The 17704-nt window shown below is 30.8% G+C and overlaps 21 non-coding genes across 21 annotated transcripts; all 21 read left to right on the top strand.

Moving 5' to 3' along the window:
• The first annotated feature begins 19 nt into the window (after positions 1 to 19).
• LOC135053657 (small nucleolar RNA U3) lies at positions 20 to 232 on the top strand. The gene has a single exon (XR_010242980.1). It is a non-coding gene; the product is annotated as a small nucleolar RNA U3 (small nucleolar RNA).
• A 655-nt stretch (positions 233 to 887) lies between these two features.
• On the top strand, positions 888 to 1100 carry LOC135053110 (small nucleolar RNA U3). Its single transcript, XR_010242503.1, has one exon. It is a non-coding gene; the product is annotated as a small nucleolar RNA U3 (small nucleolar RNA).
• Positions 1101 to 1753: 653 nt separating this feature from the next.
• Positions 1754 to 1966, top strand: LOC135053308 (small nucleolar RNA U3). Its single transcript, XR_010242676.1, has one exon. It is a non-coding gene; the product is annotated as a small nucleolar RNA U3 (small nucleolar RNA).
• A 656-nt stretch (positions 1967 to 2622) lies between these two features.
• LOC135053258 (small nucleolar RNA U3) lies at positions 2623 to 2835 on the top strand. Its single transcript, XR_010242632.1, has one exon. It is a non-coding gene; the product is annotated as a small nucleolar RNA U3 (small nucleolar RNA).
• Positions 2836 to 3490: 655 nt separating this feature from the next.
• LOC135053109 (small nucleolar RNA U3) lies at positions 3491 to 3703 on the top strand. Its single transcript, XR_010242502.1, has one exon. It is a non-coding gene; the product is annotated as a small nucleolar RNA U3 (small nucleolar RNA).
• Positions 3704 to 4357: 654 nt separating this feature from the next.
• LOC135053441 (small nucleolar RNA U3) lies at positions 4358 to 4570 on the top strand. Its single transcript, XR_010242792.1, has one exon. It is a non-coding gene; the product is annotated as a small nucleolar RNA U3 (small nucleolar RNA).
• A 654-nt stretch (positions 4571 to 5224) lies between these two features.
• On the top strand, positions 5225 to 5437 carry LOC135053506 (small nucleolar RNA U3). Its single transcript, XR_010242847.1, has one exon. It is a non-coding gene; the product is annotated as a small nucleolar RNA U3 (small nucleolar RNA).
• Positions 5438 to 6090: 653 nt separating this feature from the next.
• LOC135053256 (small nucleolar RNA U3) lies at positions 6091 to 6303 on the top strand. Its single transcript, XR_010242631.1, has one exon. It is a non-coding gene; the product is annotated as a small nucleolar RNA U3 (small nucleolar RNA).
• A 653-nt stretch (positions 6304 to 6956) lies between these two features.
• Positions 6957 to 7169, top strand: LOC135053433 (small nucleolar RNA U3). Its single transcript, XR_010242784.1, has one exon. It is a non-coding gene; the product is annotated as a small nucleolar RNA U3 (small nucleolar RNA).
• A 653-nt stretch (positions 7170 to 7822) lies between these two features.
• Positions 7823 to 8035, top strand: LOC135053302 (small nucleolar RNA U3). Its single transcript, XR_010242671.1, has one exon. It is a non-coding gene; the product is annotated as a small nucleolar RNA U3 (small nucleolar RNA).
• Positions 8036 to 8688: 653 nt separating this feature from the next.
• LOC135053339 (small nucleolar RNA U3) lies at positions 8689 to 8901 on the top strand. The gene has a single exon (XR_010242703.1). It is a non-coding gene; the product is annotated as a small nucleolar RNA U3 (small nucleolar RNA).
• A 655-nt stretch (positions 8902 to 9556) lies between these two features.
• On the top strand, positions 9557 to 9769 carry LOC135053177 (small nucleolar RNA U3). Its single transcript, XR_010242561.1, has one exon. It is a non-coding gene; the product is annotated as a small nucleolar RNA U3 (small nucleolar RNA).
• A 653-nt stretch (positions 9770 to 10422) lies between these two features.
• On the top strand, positions 10423 to 10635 carry LOC135053320 (small nucleolar RNA U3). Its single transcript, XR_010242687.1, has one exon. It is a non-coding gene; the product is annotated as a small nucleolar RNA U3 (small nucleolar RNA).
• A 653-nt stretch (positions 10636 to 11288) lies between these two features.
• Positions 11289 to 11501, top strand: LOC135053933 (small nucleolar RNA U3). The gene has a single exon (XR_010243221.1). It is a non-coding gene; the product is annotated as a small nucleolar RNA U3 (small nucleolar RNA).
• Positions 11502 to 12154: 653 nt separating this feature from the next.
• Positions 12155 to 12367, top strand: LOC135053288 (small nucleolar RNA U3). Its single transcript, XR_010242658.1, has one exon. It is a non-coding gene; the product is annotated as a small nucleolar RNA U3 (small nucleolar RNA).
• Positions 12368 to 13022: 655 nt separating this feature from the next.
• Positions 13023 to 13235, top strand: LOC135053407 (small nucleolar RNA U3). The gene has a single exon (XR_010242762.1). It is a non-coding gene; the product is annotated as a small nucleolar RNA U3 (small nucleolar RNA).
• A 654-nt stretch (positions 13236 to 13889) lies between these two features.
• On the top strand, positions 13890 to 14102 carry LOC135053787 (small nucleolar RNA U3). The gene has a single exon (XR_010243093.1). It is a non-coding gene; the product is annotated as a small nucleolar RNA U3 (small nucleolar RNA).
• A 653-nt stretch (positions 14103 to 14755) lies between these two features.
• LOC135053255 (small nucleolar RNA U3) lies at positions 14756 to 14968 on the top strand. The gene has a single exon (XR_010242630.1). It is a non-coding gene; the product is annotated as a small nucleolar RNA U3 (small nucleolar RNA).
• Positions 14969 to 15621: 653 nt separating this feature from the next.
• LOC135053440 (small nucleolar RNA U3) lies at positions 15622 to 15834 on the top strand. The gene has a single exon (XR_010242791.1). It is a non-coding gene; the product is annotated as a small nucleolar RNA U3 (small nucleolar RNA).
• Positions 15835 to 16487: 653 nt separating this feature from the next.
• Positions 16488 to 16700, top strand: LOC135053300 (small nucleolar RNA U3). The gene has a single exon (XR_010242670.1). It is a non-coding gene; the product is annotated as a small nucleolar RNA U3 (small nucleolar RNA).
• A 655-nt stretch (positions 16701 to 17355) lies between these two features.
• LOC135053568 (small nucleolar RNA U3) lies at positions 17356 to 17568 on the top strand. Its single transcript, XR_010242902.1, has one exon. It is a non-coding gene; the product is annotated as a small nucleolar RNA U3 (small nucleolar RNA).
• The last annotated feature ends 136 nt before the right edge of the window (positions 17569 to 17704 follow it).

Below are 17704 nucleotides of genomic sequence, written 5' to 3'. Positions count from 1 at the left end.
CCATCAACAAAATGTATTTAAGACTATACTTGCAGGGATCATTTCTATAGGCAATGATGGGAGAAATGTGCTTGAAAGTGTCCAAACTCGCCAACCACCATGATGAGTTTAAGAGCTCTCTTCTTAGCATGAAGGCAGTTAGCAACTCTTTTTCATGCAGATGTTGTTAGCTTTTGATGACTGTCCTACTTCTTAATAAAGAAGTGGTAGAAGAGGGCTCATTCAGAGTGGCTGATTACACACTTTAAAATCAACTATGGTTATTTAAAACTAAGTTTGTATAATGTTTAATATCCTTGAAAGAATACGCATTGATGTTTCAACATTCCTGAATCAGAATGTTTTTTTTATGATATAGGAATAAAAGCAATGTCTAAGAGTATTATTTTACATTTTAATTTTAACCTTCTTTAAGTGGTTCATGTCAATGATGACTTGAAAAATGTAAAGTGTTCTTTCCTTAAAAGAACCTTTTGTTTGCAGTGTATTTGTTTAATAATTGTTTAATTCTTTAGCAAATCAGCAATTAATGCAAGCCACTAGTTTATTTCCTATATGCAATATAAGAAATGTTGAAGTACCAATGCTATTAGTGCATTGGTTTCATTGTTAAGTGTTCTGTTTAATATTTTGGCTTAAACAAGTTTATATATGCAAAAATGATAATATGTTACCTAATACAATCTTAAAATGTGTCTACTCTCACAGAAAATCATTCAGTATATGATAGTGAATGAATTGTAGTCTGAAAATTTGTGGAGAATGTTATGCAACTGAAAATTGGTTGACAATTTCTATATCAAGTTTTATGAATGGGTCCAAAAATGTCACCATGAGTTAAAAGAGGAATTCATATGGCCTATCTAAACCATCAACAATATGTATTTAAGACTATACTTTCAGGGATCATTTCTATAGGCAATGATGGGAGAAATGTGCTTGAAAGTGTCCAAACTCGCCAACCACCATGATGAGTTTAAGAGCTCTCTTCTCAGCATGAAGGCAGTTAGCAACTCTGTTTCATGCAGATGTTGTTAGCTTTTGATGACTGTCCTACTTCTTAATAAAGAAGTGGTAGAAGAGGGCTCATTCAGAGTGGCTGATTACACACTTTAAAATCAACTATGGTTATTTAAAACTAAGTTTGTATAATGTTTAATATCTTTGAAAGAATACGCATTGATGTTTCAACATTCCTGAATCAGAATGTTTTTTATGATATAGGAATAAAAGCAATGTCTAAGAGTATTATTTTACATTTTAATTTTAACCTTCTTTAAGTGGTTCATGTCAATGATGACTTGAAAAATGTAAAGTGTGCTTTCCTTAAAAGAACCTTTTGTTTGCAGTGTATTTGTTTAATAATTGTTTAATTCTTTAGCAAATCAGCAATTAATGCAAGCCACTAGTTTATTTCCTATATGCAATATAAGACATTTTGAAGTACCAATGCTATTAGTGCATTGGTTTCATTGTTAAGTGTTCTGTTTAATATTTTGGCTTAAACAAGTTTATATATGCAAAACTGATAATATGTTACCTAATACAATCTTAAAATGTGTCTACTCTCACAGAAAATCATTCAGTATATGATAGTGAATGAATTGTAGTCTGAAAATTTGTGGAGAATGTTATGCAACTGAAAATTGGTGGACAATTTCTATATCAAGTTTTATGAATGGGTCCAAAAATGTCACCATGAGTTAAAAGAGGAATTCTTATGGCCTATCTAAACCTTTAACAAAATGTATTTAAGACTATACTTGCAGGGATCATTTCTATAGGCAATGATGGGAGAAATGTGCTTGAAAGTGTCCAAACTCACCAACCACCATGATGAGTTTAAGAGCTCTCTTCTCAGCATGAAGGCAGTTAGCAACTCTGTTTCATGCAGATGTTGTTAGCTTTTGATGACTGTCCTACTTCTTCATAAAGAAGTGGTAGAAGAGGGCTCATTCAGAGTGGCTGATTACACACTTTAAAATCAACTATGGTTATTTAAAACTAAGTTTGTATAATGTTTAATATCCTTGAAAGAATACGCATTGATGTTTCAACATTCCTGAATCAGAATGTTTTTTTTTATGATATAGCAATTAAAGCAATGTCTAAGAGTATTATTTTACATTTTAATTGTAACCTTCTTTAAGTGGTTCATGTCAATGAGGACTTGAAAAATGTAAAGTGTGCTTTCCTTAAAAGAACCTTTTGTTTGCAGTGTATTTGTTTAATAATTGTTTAATTCTTTAGCAAATCAGCAATTAATGCAAGCCACTAGTTTATTTCCTATATGCAATATAAGAAATTTTGAAGTACCAATGCTATTAGTGCATTGGTTTCATTGTTAAGTGTTCTGTTTAATATTTTGGTTTAAACAAATTTATATATGCAAAAATTATAATATGTTACCTAATACAATCTTAAAATGTGTCTACTCTCACAGAAAATCATTCAGTATATGATAGTGAATGAATTGTAGTCTGAAAATTTGTGGAGAATGTTATGCAACTGAATATTGGTTGACAATTTCTATATCAAGTTTTATGCATGGGTCCTAAAATGTCACTATGAGTTAAAAGAGGAATTTATATGGCCTATCTAAACCATCAACCAAATGTAGCTAAGATTATACTTTCAGGGATCATTTCTATAGGCAATGATGGGAGAAATGTGCTTGAAAGTGTCCAAACTCGCCAACCACCATGATGAGTTTAAGAGCTCTCTTCTCAGCATGAAGGCAGTTAGCAACTCTGTTTCATGCAGATGTTGTTAGCTTTTGATGACTGTCCTACTTCTTAATAAAGAAGTGGTAGAAGAGGGCTCATTCAGAGTGGCTGATTACACACTTTAAAATCAACTATGGTTATTTAAAACTAAGTTTGTATAATGTTTAATATCCTTGAAAGAATACGCATTGATATTTCAACATTCCTGAATCAGAATGTTTTTTTTATGATATAGGAATAAAAGCAATGTCTAAGAGTATTATTTTACATTTTAATTGTAACCTTCTTTAAGTGGTTCATGTCAATGAGGACTTGGAAAATGTAAAGTGTGCTTTCCTTAAAAGAACCTTTTGTTTGCAGTGTATTTGTTTAATAATTGTTTAATTCTTTAGCAAATCAGCAATTAATGCAAGCCACTAGTTTATTTCCTATATGCAATATAAGAAATTTTGTAGTAGCAATGCTATTAGTGCATTGGTTTCATTGTTAAGTGTTCTGATTAATATTTTGGCTTAAACAAGTTTATATATGCAAAAAGTATAACATGTTACCTAATACAATCTTAAAATGTGTCTACTCTCACAGAAAATCATTCAGTATATGATAGTGAATGAATTGTAGTCTGAAAATTTGTGGAGAATGTTATGCAACTGAATATTGGTTGACAATTTCTATATCAAGTTTTATGAATGGGTCCAAAAATGTCTCCATGAGTTAAAAGAGGAATTCATATGGCCTATCTAAACCATCAACAAAATGTATTTAAGACTATACTTTCAGGGATCATTTCTATAGGCAATGATGGGAGAAATGTGCTTGAAAGTGTCCAAACTCGCCAACCACCATGATGAGTTTAAGAGCTCTCTTCTCAGCATGAAGGCAGTTAGCAACTCTGTTTCATGCAGATGTTGTTAGCTTTTGATGACTGTCCTACTTCTTAATAAAGAAGTGGTAGAAGAGGGCTCATTCAGAGTGGCTGATTACACACTTTAAAATCAACTATGGTTATTTAAAACTAAGTTTGTATAATGTTTAATATCCTTGAAAGAATACGCATTGATGTTTCAACATTCCTGAATCAGAATGTTTTTTTATGATATAGGAATAAAAGCAATGTCTAAGAGTATTATTTTACATTTTAATTTTAACCTTCTTTAAGTGGTTCATGTCAATGATGACTTGAAAAATGTAAAGTGTGCTTTCCTTAAAAGAACCTTTTGTTTGCAGTGTATTTGTTTAATAATTGTTTAATTCTTTAGCAAATCAGCAATTAATGCAAGCCACTAGTTTATTTCCTATATGCAATATAAGAAATTTTGAAGTACCAATGCTATTAGTGCATTGGTTTCATTGTTAAGTGTTCTGTTTAATATTTTGGCTTAAACAAGTTTATATATGCAAAAATGATAATATGTTACCTAATACAATCTTAAAATGTGTCTACTCTCACAGAAAATCATTCAGTATATGATAGTGAATGAATTGTAGTCTGAAAATTTGTGGAGAATGTTATGCAACTGAAAATTGGTTGACAATTTCTATATCAAGTTTTATGAATGGGTCCAAAAATGTCACCATGAGTTAAAAGAGGAATTCATATGGCCTATCTAAACCATCAACAAAATGTATTTAAGACTATACTTTCAGGGATCATTTCTATAGGCAATGATGGGAGAAATGTGCTTGAAAGTGTCCAAACTCGCCAACCACCATGGTGAGTTTAAGAGCTCTCTTCTCAGCATGAAGGCAGTTAGCAACTCTGTTTCATGCAGATGTTGTTAGCTTTTGATGACTGTTCTACTTCTTCATAAAGAAGTGGTAGAAGAGGGCTCGTTCAGAGTGGCTGATTACACACTTTAAAATCAATTATGGTTATTTAAAACTAAGTTTGTATAATGTTTAATATCTTTGAAAGAATACGCATTGATGTTTCAACATTCCTGAATCAGAATGTTTTTTTATGATATAGCAATTAAAGCAATGTCTAAGAGTATTATTTTACATATTAATTGTAACCTTCTTTAAGTGGTTCATGTCAATGAGGACTTGAAAAATGTAAAGTGTGCTTTCCTTAAAAGAACCTTTTGTTTGCAGTGTATTTGTTTAATAATTGTTTAATTCTTTAGCAAATCAGCAATTAATGCAAGCCACTAGTTTATTTCCTATATGCAATATAAGAAATTTTGAAGTACCAATGCTATTAGTGCATTGGTTTCATTGTTAAGTGTTCTGTTTAATATTTTGGTTTAAACAAATTTATATATGCAAAAATTATAATATGTTACCTAATACAATCTTAAAATGTGTCTACTCTCACAGAAAATCATTCAGTATATGATAGTGAATGAATTGTAGTCTGAAAATTTGTGGAGAATGTTATGCAACTGAAAATTGGTTGACAATTTCTATATCAAGTTTTATGCATGGGTCCTAAAATGTCAACATGAGTTAAAAGAGGAATTTATATGGCCTATCTAAACCATCAACAAAATGTAGCTAAGATTATACTTTCAGGGATCATTTCTATAGGCAATGATGGGAGAAATGTGCTTGAAAGTGTCCAAACTCGCCAACCACCATGATGAGTTTAAGAGCTCTCTTCTCAGCATGAAGGCAGTCAGCAACTCTGTTTCATGCAGATGTTGTTAGCTTTTGATGACTGTCCTACTTCTTAATAAAGAAGTGGTAGAAGAGGGCTCATTCAGAGTGGCTGATTACACACTTTAAAATCAACTATGGTTATTTAAAACTAAGTTTGTATAATGTTTAATATCCTTGAAAGAATACGCATTGATGTTTCAACATTCCTGAATCAGAATGTTTTTTATGATATAGCAATTAAAGCAATGTCTAAGAGTATTATTTTACATTTTAATTTTAACCTTCTTTAAGTGGTTCATGTCAATGAGGACTTGAAAAATGTAAAGTGTGCTTTCCTTAAAAGAACCTTTTGTTTGCAGTGTATTTGTTTAATAATTGTTTAATTCTTTAGCAAATCAGCAATTAATGCAAGCCACTAGTTTATTTCCTATATGCAATATAAGAAATATTGAAGTACCAATGCTATTAGTGCATTGGTTTCATTGTTAAGTGTTCTGTTTAATATTTTGGTTTAAACAAATTTATATATGCAAAAATTATAATATGTTACCTAATACAATCTTAAAATGTGTCTACTCTCACAGAAAATCATTCAGTATATGATAGTGAATGAATTGTAGTCTGAAAATTTGTGGAGAATGTTATGCAACTGAAAATTGGTTGACAATTTCTATATCAAGTTTTATGCATGGGTCCTAAAATGTCAACATGAGTTAAAAGAGGAATTTATATGGCCTATCTAAACCATCAACAAAATGCAGCTAAGATTATACTTTCAGGGATCATTTCTATAGGCAATGATGGGAGAAATGTGCTTGAAAGTGTCCAAACTCGCCAACCACCATGATGAGTTTAAGAGCTCTCTTCTCAGCATGAAGGCAGTTAGCAACTCTGTTTCATGCAGATGTTGTTAGCTTTTGATGACTGTCCTACTTCTTAATAAAGAAGTGGTAGAAGAGGGCTCATTCAGAGTGGCTGATTACACACTTTAAAATCAACTATGGTTATTTAAAACTAAGTTTGTATAATGTTTAATATCCTTGAAAGAATACACATTGATGTTTCGACATTCTTGAATCAGAATGTTTTTTATGATATAGGAATAAAAGCTATGTCTAAGAGTATTATTTTACATTTTAATTGTAACCTTCTTTTAGTGGTTCATGTCAATGAGGACTTGAAAAATGTAAAGTGTGCTTTCCTTAAAAGAACATTTTGTTTGCAGTGTATTTGTTTAATAATTGTTTAATTCTTTAGCAAATCAGCAATTAATGCAAGCCACTAGTTTATTTCCTATATGCAATATAAGAAATTTTGAAGTACCAATGCTGTTAGTGCATTGGTTTCATTGTTAAGTGTTCTGTTAAATATTTTGGCTTAAACAAGTTTATATAAGCAAAAATTATAATATGTTACCTAATACAATCTTAAAATGTGTCTACTCTCACAGAAAATCATTCAGTATATGATAGTGAATGAATTGTAGTTTGAAAATTTGTGGATAATGTTATGCAACTGAAAATTGGTTGACAATTTCTATATCAAGTTTTATGAATGAGTCCAAAAATGTCACCATGAGTTAAAAGAGGAATTCATATGGCTAATCTAAACCATCAACAAACTGTAATTAAGACTATACTTCCAGGGATCATTTCTATAGGCAATGATGGGAGAAATGTGTTTGAAAGTGTCCAAACTCGCCAACCACCATGGTGAGTTTAAGAGCTCTCTTCTCAGCATGAAGGCAGTTAGCAACTCTGTTTCATGCAGATGTTGTTAGCTTTTGATGACTGTCCTACTTCTTAATAAAGAAGTGGTAGAAGAGGGCTCATTCAGAGTGGCTGATTACACACTTTAAAATCAACATTGGTTATTTAAAACTAAGTTTGTATAATGTTTAATATCCTTGAAAGAATACGCATTGATGTTTCAACATTCCTGAATCAGAATGTTTTTTATGATATAGGAATAAAAGCAATGTCTAAGAGTATTATTTTACATTTTAATTTTAACCTTCTTTAAGTGGTTCATGTCAATGATGACTTGAAAAATGTAAAGTGTGCTTTCCTTAAAAGAACCTTTTGTTTGCAGTGTATTTGTTTAATAATTGTTTAATTCTTCAGCAAATCAGCAATTAATGCAAGCCACTAGTTTATTTCCTATATGCAATATAAGAAATTTTGAAGTACCAATGCTATTAGTGCATTGGTTTCATTGTTAAGTGTTCTGTTTAATATTTTGGTTTAAACAAATTTATATATGCAAAAATTATAATATGTTACCTAATACAATCTTAAAATGTGTCTACTCTCACAGAAAATCATTCAGTATATGATAGTGAATGAATTGTAGTCTGAAAATTTGTGGAGAATGTTATGCAACTGAAAATTGGTTGACAATTTCTATATCAAGTTTTATGCATGGGTCCTAAAATGTCACCATGAGTTAAAAGAGGAATTTATATGGCCTATCTAAACCATCAACCAAATGTAGCTAAAATTATACTTTCAGGGATCATTTCTATAGGCAATGATGGGAGAAATGTGCTTGAAAGTGTCCAAACTCGCCAACCACCATGATGAGTTTAAGAGCTCTCTTCTCAGCATGAAGGCAGTTAGCAACTCTGTTTCATGCAGATGTTGTTAGCTTTTGATGACTGTCCTACTTCTTAATAAAGAAGTGGTAGAAGAGGGCTCATTCAGAGTGGCTGATTACACACTTTAAAATCAACTATGGTTATTTAAAACTAAGTTTGTATAATGTTTAATATCCTTGAAAGAATACACATTGATGTTTCAACATTCCTGAATCAGAATGTTTTTTATGATATAGGAATAAAAGCAATGTCTAAGAGTATTATTTTACATTTTAATTTTAACCTTCTTTAAGTGGTTCATGTCAATGATGACTTGAAAAATGTAAAGTGTGCTTTCCTTAAAAGAACCTTTTGTTTGCAGTGTATTTGTTTAATAATTGTTTAATTATTTAGCAAATCAGCAATTAATGCAAGCCACTAGTTTATTTCCTATATGCAATATAAGAAATTTTGAAGTACCAATGCTATTAGTGCATTGGTTTCATTGTTAAGTGTTCTGTTTAATATTTTGGCTTAAACAAGTTTATATATGCAAAAATGATAATATGTTACCTAATACAATCTTAAAATGTGTCTACTCTCACAGAAAATCATTCAGTATATGATAGTGAATGAATTGTAGTCTGAAAATTTGTGGTGAATGTTATGCAACTGAAAATTGGTGGACAATTTCTATATCAAGTTTTATGAATGGGTCCAAAAATGTCACCATGAGTTAAAAGAGGAATTCATATGGCCTATCTAAACCATCAACAAAATGTATTTAAGACTATACTTGCAGGGATCATTTCTATAGGCAATGATGGGAGAAATGTGCTTGAAAGTGTCCAAACTCGCCAACCACCATGATGAGTTTAAGAGCTCTCTTCTCAGCATGAAGGCAGTTAGCAACTCTGTTTCATGCAGATGTTGTTAGCTTTTGATGACTGTCCTACTTCTTAATAAAGAAGTGGTAGAAGAGGGCTCATTCAGAGTGGCTGATTACACACTTTAAAATCAACTATGGTTATTTAAAACTAAGTTTGTATAATGTTTAATATCCTTGAAAGAATACGCATTGATGTTTCAACATTCCTGAATCAGAATGTTTTTTTTATGATATAGGAATAAAAGCAATGTCTAAGAGTATTATTTTACATTTTAATTTTAACCTTCTTTAAGTGGTTCATGTCAATGATGACTTGAAAAATGTAAAGTGTTCTTTCCTTAAAAGAACCTTTTGTTTGCAGTGTATTTGTTTAATAATTGTTTAATTCTTTAGCAAATCAGCAATTAATGCAAGCCACTAGTTTATTTCCTATATGCAATATAAGAAATTTTGAAGTACCAATGCTATCAGTGCATTGGTTTCATTGTTAAGTGTTCTGTTTAATATTTTGGCTTAAACAAGTTTATATATGCAAAAATGATAATATGTTACCTAATACAATCTTAAAATGTATCTACTCTCACAGAAAATCATTCAGTATATGATAGTGAATGAATTGTAGTCTGAAAATTTGTGGATAATGTTATGCAACTGAAAATTGGTTGACAATTTCTATATCAAGTTTTATGAATTGGTCCAAAAATGTCACCATGAGTTAAAAGAGGAATTCATATGGCTAATCTAAACCATCAACAAAATGTAATTAAGACTATACTTCCAGGGATCATTTCTATAGGCAATGATGGGAGAAATGTGTTTGAAAGTGTCCAAACTCGCCAACCACCATGATGAGTTTAAGAGCTCTCTTCTCAGCATGAAGGCAGTTAGCAACTCTGTTTCATGCAGATGTTGTTAGCTTTTGATGACTGTCCTACTTCTTAATAAAGAAGTGGTAGAAGAGGGCTCATTCAGAGTGGCTGATTACACACTTTAAAATCAACTATGGTTATTTAAAACTAAGTTTGTATAATGTTTAATATCTTTGAAAGAATACGCATTGATGTTTCAACATTCCTGAATCAGAATGTTTTTTATGATATAGGAATAAAAGCAATGTCTAAGAGTATTATTTTACATTTTAATTTTAACCTTCTTTAAGTGGTTCATGTCAATGATGACTTGAAAAATGTAAAGTGTGCTTTCCTTAAAAGAACCTTTTGTTTGCAGTGTATTTGTTTAATAATTGTTTAATTCTTTAGCAAATCAGCAATTAATGCAAGCCACTAGTTTATTTCCTATATGCAATATAAGAAATTTTGAAGTACCAATGCTATTAGTGCATTGGTTTCATTGTTAAGTGTTCTGTTTAATATTTTGGCTTAAACAAGTTTATATATGCAAAACTGATAATATGTTACCTAATACAATCTTAAAATGTGTCTACTCTCACAGAAAATCATTCAGTATATGATAGTGAATGAATTGTAGTCTGAAAATTTGTGGAGAATGTTATGCAACTGAAAATTGGTGGACAATTTCTATATCAAGTTTTATGAATGGGTCCAAAAATGTCACCATGAGTTAAAAGAGGAATTCATATGGCCTATCTAAACCATCAACAAAATGTATTTAAGACTATACTTGCAGGGATCATTTCTATAGGCAATGATGGGAGAAATGTGCTTGAAAGTGTCCAAACTCACCAACCACCATGATGAGTTTAAGAGCTCTCTTCTCAGCATGAAGGCAGTTAGCAACTCTGTTTCATGCAGATGTTGTTAGCTTTTGATGACTGTCCTACTTCTTAATAAAGAAGTGGTAGAAGAGGGCTCATTCAGAGTGGCTGATTACACACTTTAAAATCAACTATGGTTATTTAAAACTAAGTTTGTATAATGTTTAATATCCTTGAAAGAATACACATTGATGTTTCAACATTCCTGAATCAGAATGTTTTTTATGATATAGGAATAAAAGCAATGTCTAAGAGTATTATTTTACATTTTAATTGTAACCTTCTTTTAGTGGTTCTTGTCAATGAGCACTTGAAAAATGTAAAGTGTGCTTTCCTTAAAAGAACAATTTGTTTGCAGTGTATTTGTTTAATAATTGTTTAATTCTTTAGCAAATCAGCAATTAATGCAAGCCACTAGTTTATTTCCTATATGCAATATAAGAAATTTTGAAGTACCAATGCTGTTAGTGCATTGGTTTCATTGTTAAGTGTTCTGTTTACTATTTTGGCTTAAACAAGTTTATATATGCAAAAATGATAATATGTTACCTAATACAATCTTAAAATGTGTCTACTCTCACAGAAAATCATTCAGTATATGATAGTGAATGAATTGTAGTCTGAAAATTTGTGGATAATGTTATGCAACTGAAAATTGGTTGACAATTTCTATATCAAGTTTTATGAATGAGTCCAAAAATGTCACCATGAGTTAAAAGAGGAATTCATATGGCCTATCTAAACCATCAACAAAATGTATTTAAGACTATACTTTCCCTGATCATTTCTATAGGCAATGATGGGAGAAATGTGCTTGAAAGTGTCCAAACTCGCCAACCACCATGATGAGTTTAAGAGCTCTCTTCTCAGCATGAAGGCAGTTAGCAACTCTGTTTCATGCAGATGTTGTTAGCTTTTGATGACTGTCCTACTTCTTAATAAAGAAGTGGTAGAAGAGGGCTCATTCAGAGTGGCTGATTACACACTTTAAAATCAACTATGGTTATTTAAAACTAAGTTTGTATAATGTTTAATATCTTTGAAAGAATACGCATTGATGTTTCAACATTCCTTAATCAGAATGTTTTTTATGATATAGGAATAAAAGCAATGTCTAAGAGTATTATTTTACATTTTAATTTTAACCTTCTTTAAGTGGTTCATGTCAATGATGACTTGAAAAATGTAAAGTGTGCTTTCCTTAAAAGAACCTTTTGTTTGCAGTGTGTTTGTTTAATAATTGTTTAATTATTTAGCAAATCAGCAATTAATGCAAGCCACTAGTTTATTTCCTATATGCAATATAAGAAATTTTGAAGTACCAATGCTATTAGTGCATTGGTTTCATTGTTAAGTGTTCTGTTTAATATTTTGGCTTAAACAAGTTTATATATGCAAAAATTATAATATGTTACCTAATACAATCTTAAAATGTGTCTACTCTCACAGAAAATCATTCAGTATATGATAGTGAATGAATTGTAGTCTGAAAATTTGTGGTGAATGTTATGCAACTGAAAATTGGTGGACAATTTCTATATCAAGTTTTATGAATGGGTCCAAAAATGTCACCATGAGTTAAAAGAGGAATTCATATGGCCTATCTAAACCATCAACAAAATGTATTTAAGACTATACTTGCAGGGATCATTTCTATAGGCAATGATGGGAGAAATGTGCTTGAAAGTGTCCAAACTCGCCAACCACTATGATGAGTTTAAGAGCTCTCTTCTCAGCATGAAGGCAGTTAGCAACTCTGTTTCATGCAGATGTTGTTAGCTTTTGATGACTGTCCTACTTCTTAATAAAGAAGTGGTAGAAGAGGGCTCATTCAGAGTGGCTGATTACACACTTTAAAATCAACTATGGTTATTTAAAACTAAGTTTGTATAATGTTTAATATCCTTGAAAGAATACGCATTGATGTTTCAACATTCCTGAATCAGAATGTTTTTTTTATGATATAGGAATAAAAGCAATGTCTAAGAGTATTATTTTACATTTTAATTTTAACCTTCTTTAAGTGGTTCATGTCAATGATGACTTGAAAAATGTAAAGTGTGCTTTCCTTAAAAGAACCTTTTGTTTGCAGTGTATTTGTTTAATAATTGTTTAATTCTTTAGCAAATCAGCAATTAATGCAAGCCACTAGTTTATTTCCTATATGCAATATAAGAAATTTTGAAGTACCAATGCTATTAGTGCATTGGTTTCATTGTTAAGTGTTCTGTTTAATATTTTGGCTTAAACAAGTTTATATATGCAAAAATGATAATATGTTACCTAATACAATCTTAAAATGTGTCTACTCTCACAGAAAATCATTCAGTATATGATAGTGAATGAATTGTAGTCTGAAAATTTGTGGAGAATGTTATGCAACTGAAAATTGGTTGACAATTTCTATATCAAGTTTTATGAATGGGTCCAAAAATGTCACCATGAGTTAAAAGAGGAATTCATATGGCCTATCTAAACCATCAACAAAATGTATTTAAGACTATACTTTCAGGGATCATTTCTATAGGCAATGATGGGAGAAATGTGCTTGAAAGTGTCCAAACTCGCCAACCACCATGGTGAGTTTAAGAGCTCTCTTCTCAGCATGAAGGCAGTTAGCAACTCTGTTTCATGCAGATGTTGTTAGCTTTTGATGACTGTCCTACTTCTTCATAAAGAAGTGGTAGAAGAGGGCTCATTCAGAGTGGCTGATTACACACTTTAAAATCAACTATGGTTATTTAAAACTAAGTTTGTATAATGTTTAATATCTTTGAAAGAATACGCATTGATGTTTCAACATTCCTGAATCAGAATGTTTTTTTATGATATAGCAATTAAAGCAATGTCTAAGAGTATTATTTTACATATTAATTGTAACCTTCTTTAAGTGGTTCATGTCAATGAGGACTTGAAAAATGTAAAGTGTGCTTTCCTTAAAAGAACCTTTTGTTTGCAGTGTATTTGTTTAATAATTGTTTAATTCTTTAGCAAATCAGCAATTAATGCAAGCCACTAGTTTATTTCCTATATGCAATATAAGAAATATTGAAGTACCAATGCTATTAGTGCATTGGTTTCATTGTTAAGTGTTCTGTTTAATATTTTGGCTTAAACAAGTTTATATATGCAAAAATTATAATATGTTACCTAATACAATCTTAAAATGTGTCTACTCTCACAGAAAATCATTCAGTATATGATAGTGAATGAATTGTAGTCTGAAAATTTGTGGATAATGTTATGCAACTGAAAATTGGTTGACAATTTCTATATCAAGTTTTATGAATTGGTCCAAAAATGTCACCATGAGTTAAAAGAGGAATTCATATGGCTAATCTAAACCATCAACAAAATGTAATTAAGACTATATTTCCAGGGATCATTTCTATAGGCAATGATGGGAGAAATGTGTTTGAAAGTGTCCAAATTCGCCAACCACCATGATGAGATTAAGAGCTCTCTTCTCAGCATGAAGGCAGTTAGCAACTCTATTTCATGCAGATGTTGTTAGCTTTTGATGACTGTCCTACTTCTTAATAAAGAAGTGGTAGAAGAGGGCTCATTCAGAGTGGCTGATTACACACTTTAAAATCAACTATGGTTATTTAAAACTAAGTTTGTATAATGTTTAATATCCTTGAAAGAATACGCATTGATGTTTCAACATTCCTGAATCAGAATGTTTTTTATGATATAGCAATTAAAGCAATGTCTAAGAGTATTATTTTACATTTTAATTGTAACCTTCTTTAAGTGGTTCATGTCAATGAGGACTTGAAAAATGTAAAGTGTGCTTTCCTTAAAAGAACCTTTTGTTTGCAGTGTATTTGTTTAATAATTGTTTAATTCTTTAGCAAATCAGCAATTAATGCAAGCCACTAGTTTATTTCCTATATGCAATATAAGAAATTTTGAAGTACCAATGCTATTAGTGCATTGGTTTCATTGTTAAGTGTTCTGTTTAATATTTTGGTTTAAACAAATTTATATATGCAAAAATTATAATATGTTACCTAATACAATCTTAAAATGTGTCTACTCTCACAGAAAATCATTCAGTATATGATAGTGAATGAATTGTAGTCTGAAAATTTGTGGAAAATGTTATGCAACTGAAAATTGGTTGACAATTTCTATATCAAGTTTTATGCATGGGTCCTAAAATGTCAACATGAGTTAAAAGAGGAATTTATATGGCCTATCTAAACCATCAACACAATGTAGCTAAGATTATACTTTCAGGGATCATTTCTATAGGCAATGATGGGAGAAATGTGCTTGAAAGTGTCCAAACTCGCCAACCACCATGATGAGTTTAAGAGCTCTCTTCTCAGCATGAAGGCAGTTAGCAACTCTGTTTCATGCAGATGTTGTTAGCTTTTGATGACTGTCCTACTTCTTAATAAAGAAGTGGTAGAAGAGGGCTCATTCAGAGTGGCTGATTACACACTTTAAAATCAACTATGGTTATTTAAAACTAAGTTTGTATAATGTTTAATATCCTTGAAAGAATACACATTGATGTTTTGACATTCTTGAATCAGAATGTTTTTTATGATATAGGAATAAAAGCAATGTCTAAGAGTATTATTTTACATTTTAATTGTAACCTTCTTTTAGTGGTTCATGTCAATGAGGACTTGAAAAATGTAAAGTGTGCTTTCCTTAAAAGAACATTTTGTTTGCAGTGTATTTGTTTAATAATTGTTTAATTCTTTAGCAAATCAGCAATTAATGCAAGCCACTAGTTTATTTCCTATATGCAATATAAGAAATTTTGAAGTACCAATGCTGTTAGTGCATTGGTTTCATTGTTAAGTGTTCTGTTAAATATTTTGGCTTAAACAAGTTTATATAAGCAAAAATTATAATATGTTACCTAATACAATCTTAAAATGTGTCTACTCTCACAGAAAATCATTCAGTATATGATAGTGAATGAATTGTAGTCTGAAAATTTGTGGATAATGTTATGCAACTGAAAATTGGTTGACAATTTCTATATCAAGTTTTATGAATGAGTCCAAAAATGTCACCATGAGTTAAAAGAGGAATTCATATGGCTAATCTAAACCATCAACAAACTGTAATTAAGACTATACTTCCAGGGATCATTTCTATAGGCAATGATGGGAGAAATGTGTTTAAAAGTGTCCAAACTCGCCAACCACCATGGTGAGTTTAAGAGCTCTCTTCTCAGCATGAAGGCAGTTAGCAACTCTGTTTCATGCAGATGTTGTTAGCTTTTGATGACTGTCTTACTTCTTAATAAAGAAGTGGTAGAAGAGGGCTCATTCAGAGTGGCTGATTACACACTTTAAAATCAACTATGGTTATTTAAAACTAAGTTTGTATAATGTTTAATATCCTTGAAAGAATACGCATTGATGTTTCAACATTCCTGAATCAGAATGTTTTTTATGATATAGGAATAAAAGCAATGTCTAAGAGTATTATTTTACATTTTAATTTTAACCTTCTTTAAGTGGTTCATGTCAATGAGGACTTGAAAAATGTAAAGTGTGCTTTCCTTAAAAGAACCTTTTGTTTGCAGTGTATTTGTTTAATAATTGTTTAATTCTTCAGCAAATCAGCAATTAATGCAAGCCACTAGTTTATTTCCTATATGCAATATAAGAAATTTTGAAGTACCAATGCTATTAGTGCATTGGTTTCATTGTTAAGTGTTCTGTTTAATATTTTGGTTTAAACAAATTTATATATGCAAAAATTATAATATGTTACCTAATACAATCTTAAAATGTGTCTACTCTCACAGAAAATCATTCAGTATATGATAGTGAATGAATTGTAGTCTGAAAATTTGTGGAGAATGTTATGCAACTGAAAATTGGTTGACAATTTCTATATCAAGTTTTATGCATGGGTCTTAAATTGTCACCATGAGTTAAAAGAGGAATTTATATGGCCTATCTAAACCATCAACCAAATGTAGCTAAAATTATACTTTCAGGGATCATTTCTATAGGCAATGATGGGAGAAATGTGCTTGAAAGTGTCCAAACTCGCCAACCACCATGATGAGTTTAAGAGCTCTCTTCTCAGCATGAAGGCAGTTAGCAACTCTGTTTCATGCAGATGTTGTTAGCTTTTGATGACTGTCCTACTTCTTAATAAAGAAGTGGTAGAAGAGGGCTCATTCAGAGTGGCTGATTACACACTTTAAAATCAACTATGGTTATTTAAAACTAAGTTTGTATAATGTTTAATATCCTTGAAAGAATACGCATTGATATTTCAACATTCCTGAATCAGAATGTTTTTTTTATGATATAGGAATAAAAGCAATGTCTAAGAGTATTATTTTACATTTTAATTGTAACCTTCTTTAAGTGGTTCATGTCAATGAGGACTTGGAAAATGTAAAGTGTGCTTTCCTTAAAAGAACCTTTTGTTTGCAGTGTATTTGTTTAATAATTGTTTAATTCTTTAGCAAATCAGCAATTAATGCAAGCCACTAGTTTATTTCCTATATGCAATATAAGAAATTTTGTAGTAGCAATGCTATTAGTGCATTGGTTTCATTGTTAAGTGTTCTGATTAATATTTTGGCTTAAACAAGTTTATATATGCAAAAAGTATAACATGTTACCTAATACAATCTTAAAATGTGTCTACTCTCACAGAAAATCATTCAGTATATGATAGTGAATGAATTGTAGTCTGAAAATTTGTGGAGAATGTTATGCAACTGAATATTGGTTGACAATTTCTATATCAAGTTTTATGAATGGGTCCAAAAATGTCTCCATGAGTTAAAAGAGGAATTCATATGGCCTATCTAAACCATCAACAAAATGTATTTAAGACTATACTTTCAGGGATCATTTCTATAGGCAATGATGGGAGAAATGTGCTTGAAAGTGTCCAAACTCGCCAACCACCATGATGAGTTTAAGAGCTCTCTTCTCAGCATGAAGGCAGTTAGCAACTCTGTTTCATGCAGATGTTGTTAGCTTTTGATGACTGTCCTACTTCTTAATAAAGAAGTGGTAGAAGAGGGATCATTCAGAGTGGCTGATTACACACTTTAAAATCAACTATGGTTATTTAAAACTAAGTTTGTATAATGTTTAATATCCTTGAAAGAATACGCATTGATGTTTCAACATTCCTGAATCAGAATGTTTTTTATGATATAGCAATTAAAGCAA

The sequence above is a fragment of the Pseudophryne corroboree genome, chromosome 2 (assembly GCF_028390025.1).
Source record: "Pseudophryne corroboree isolate aPseCor3 chromosome 2, aPseCor3.hap2, whole genome shotgun sequence".
Lineage (NCBI taxonomy): Eukaryota > Metazoa > Chordata > Amphibia > Anura > Myobatrachidae > Pseudophryne > Pseudophryne corroboree.
Note: the sequence above shows the minus strand (reverse complement) of the source record. Positions and strands in the feature narration are given on the sequence as shown.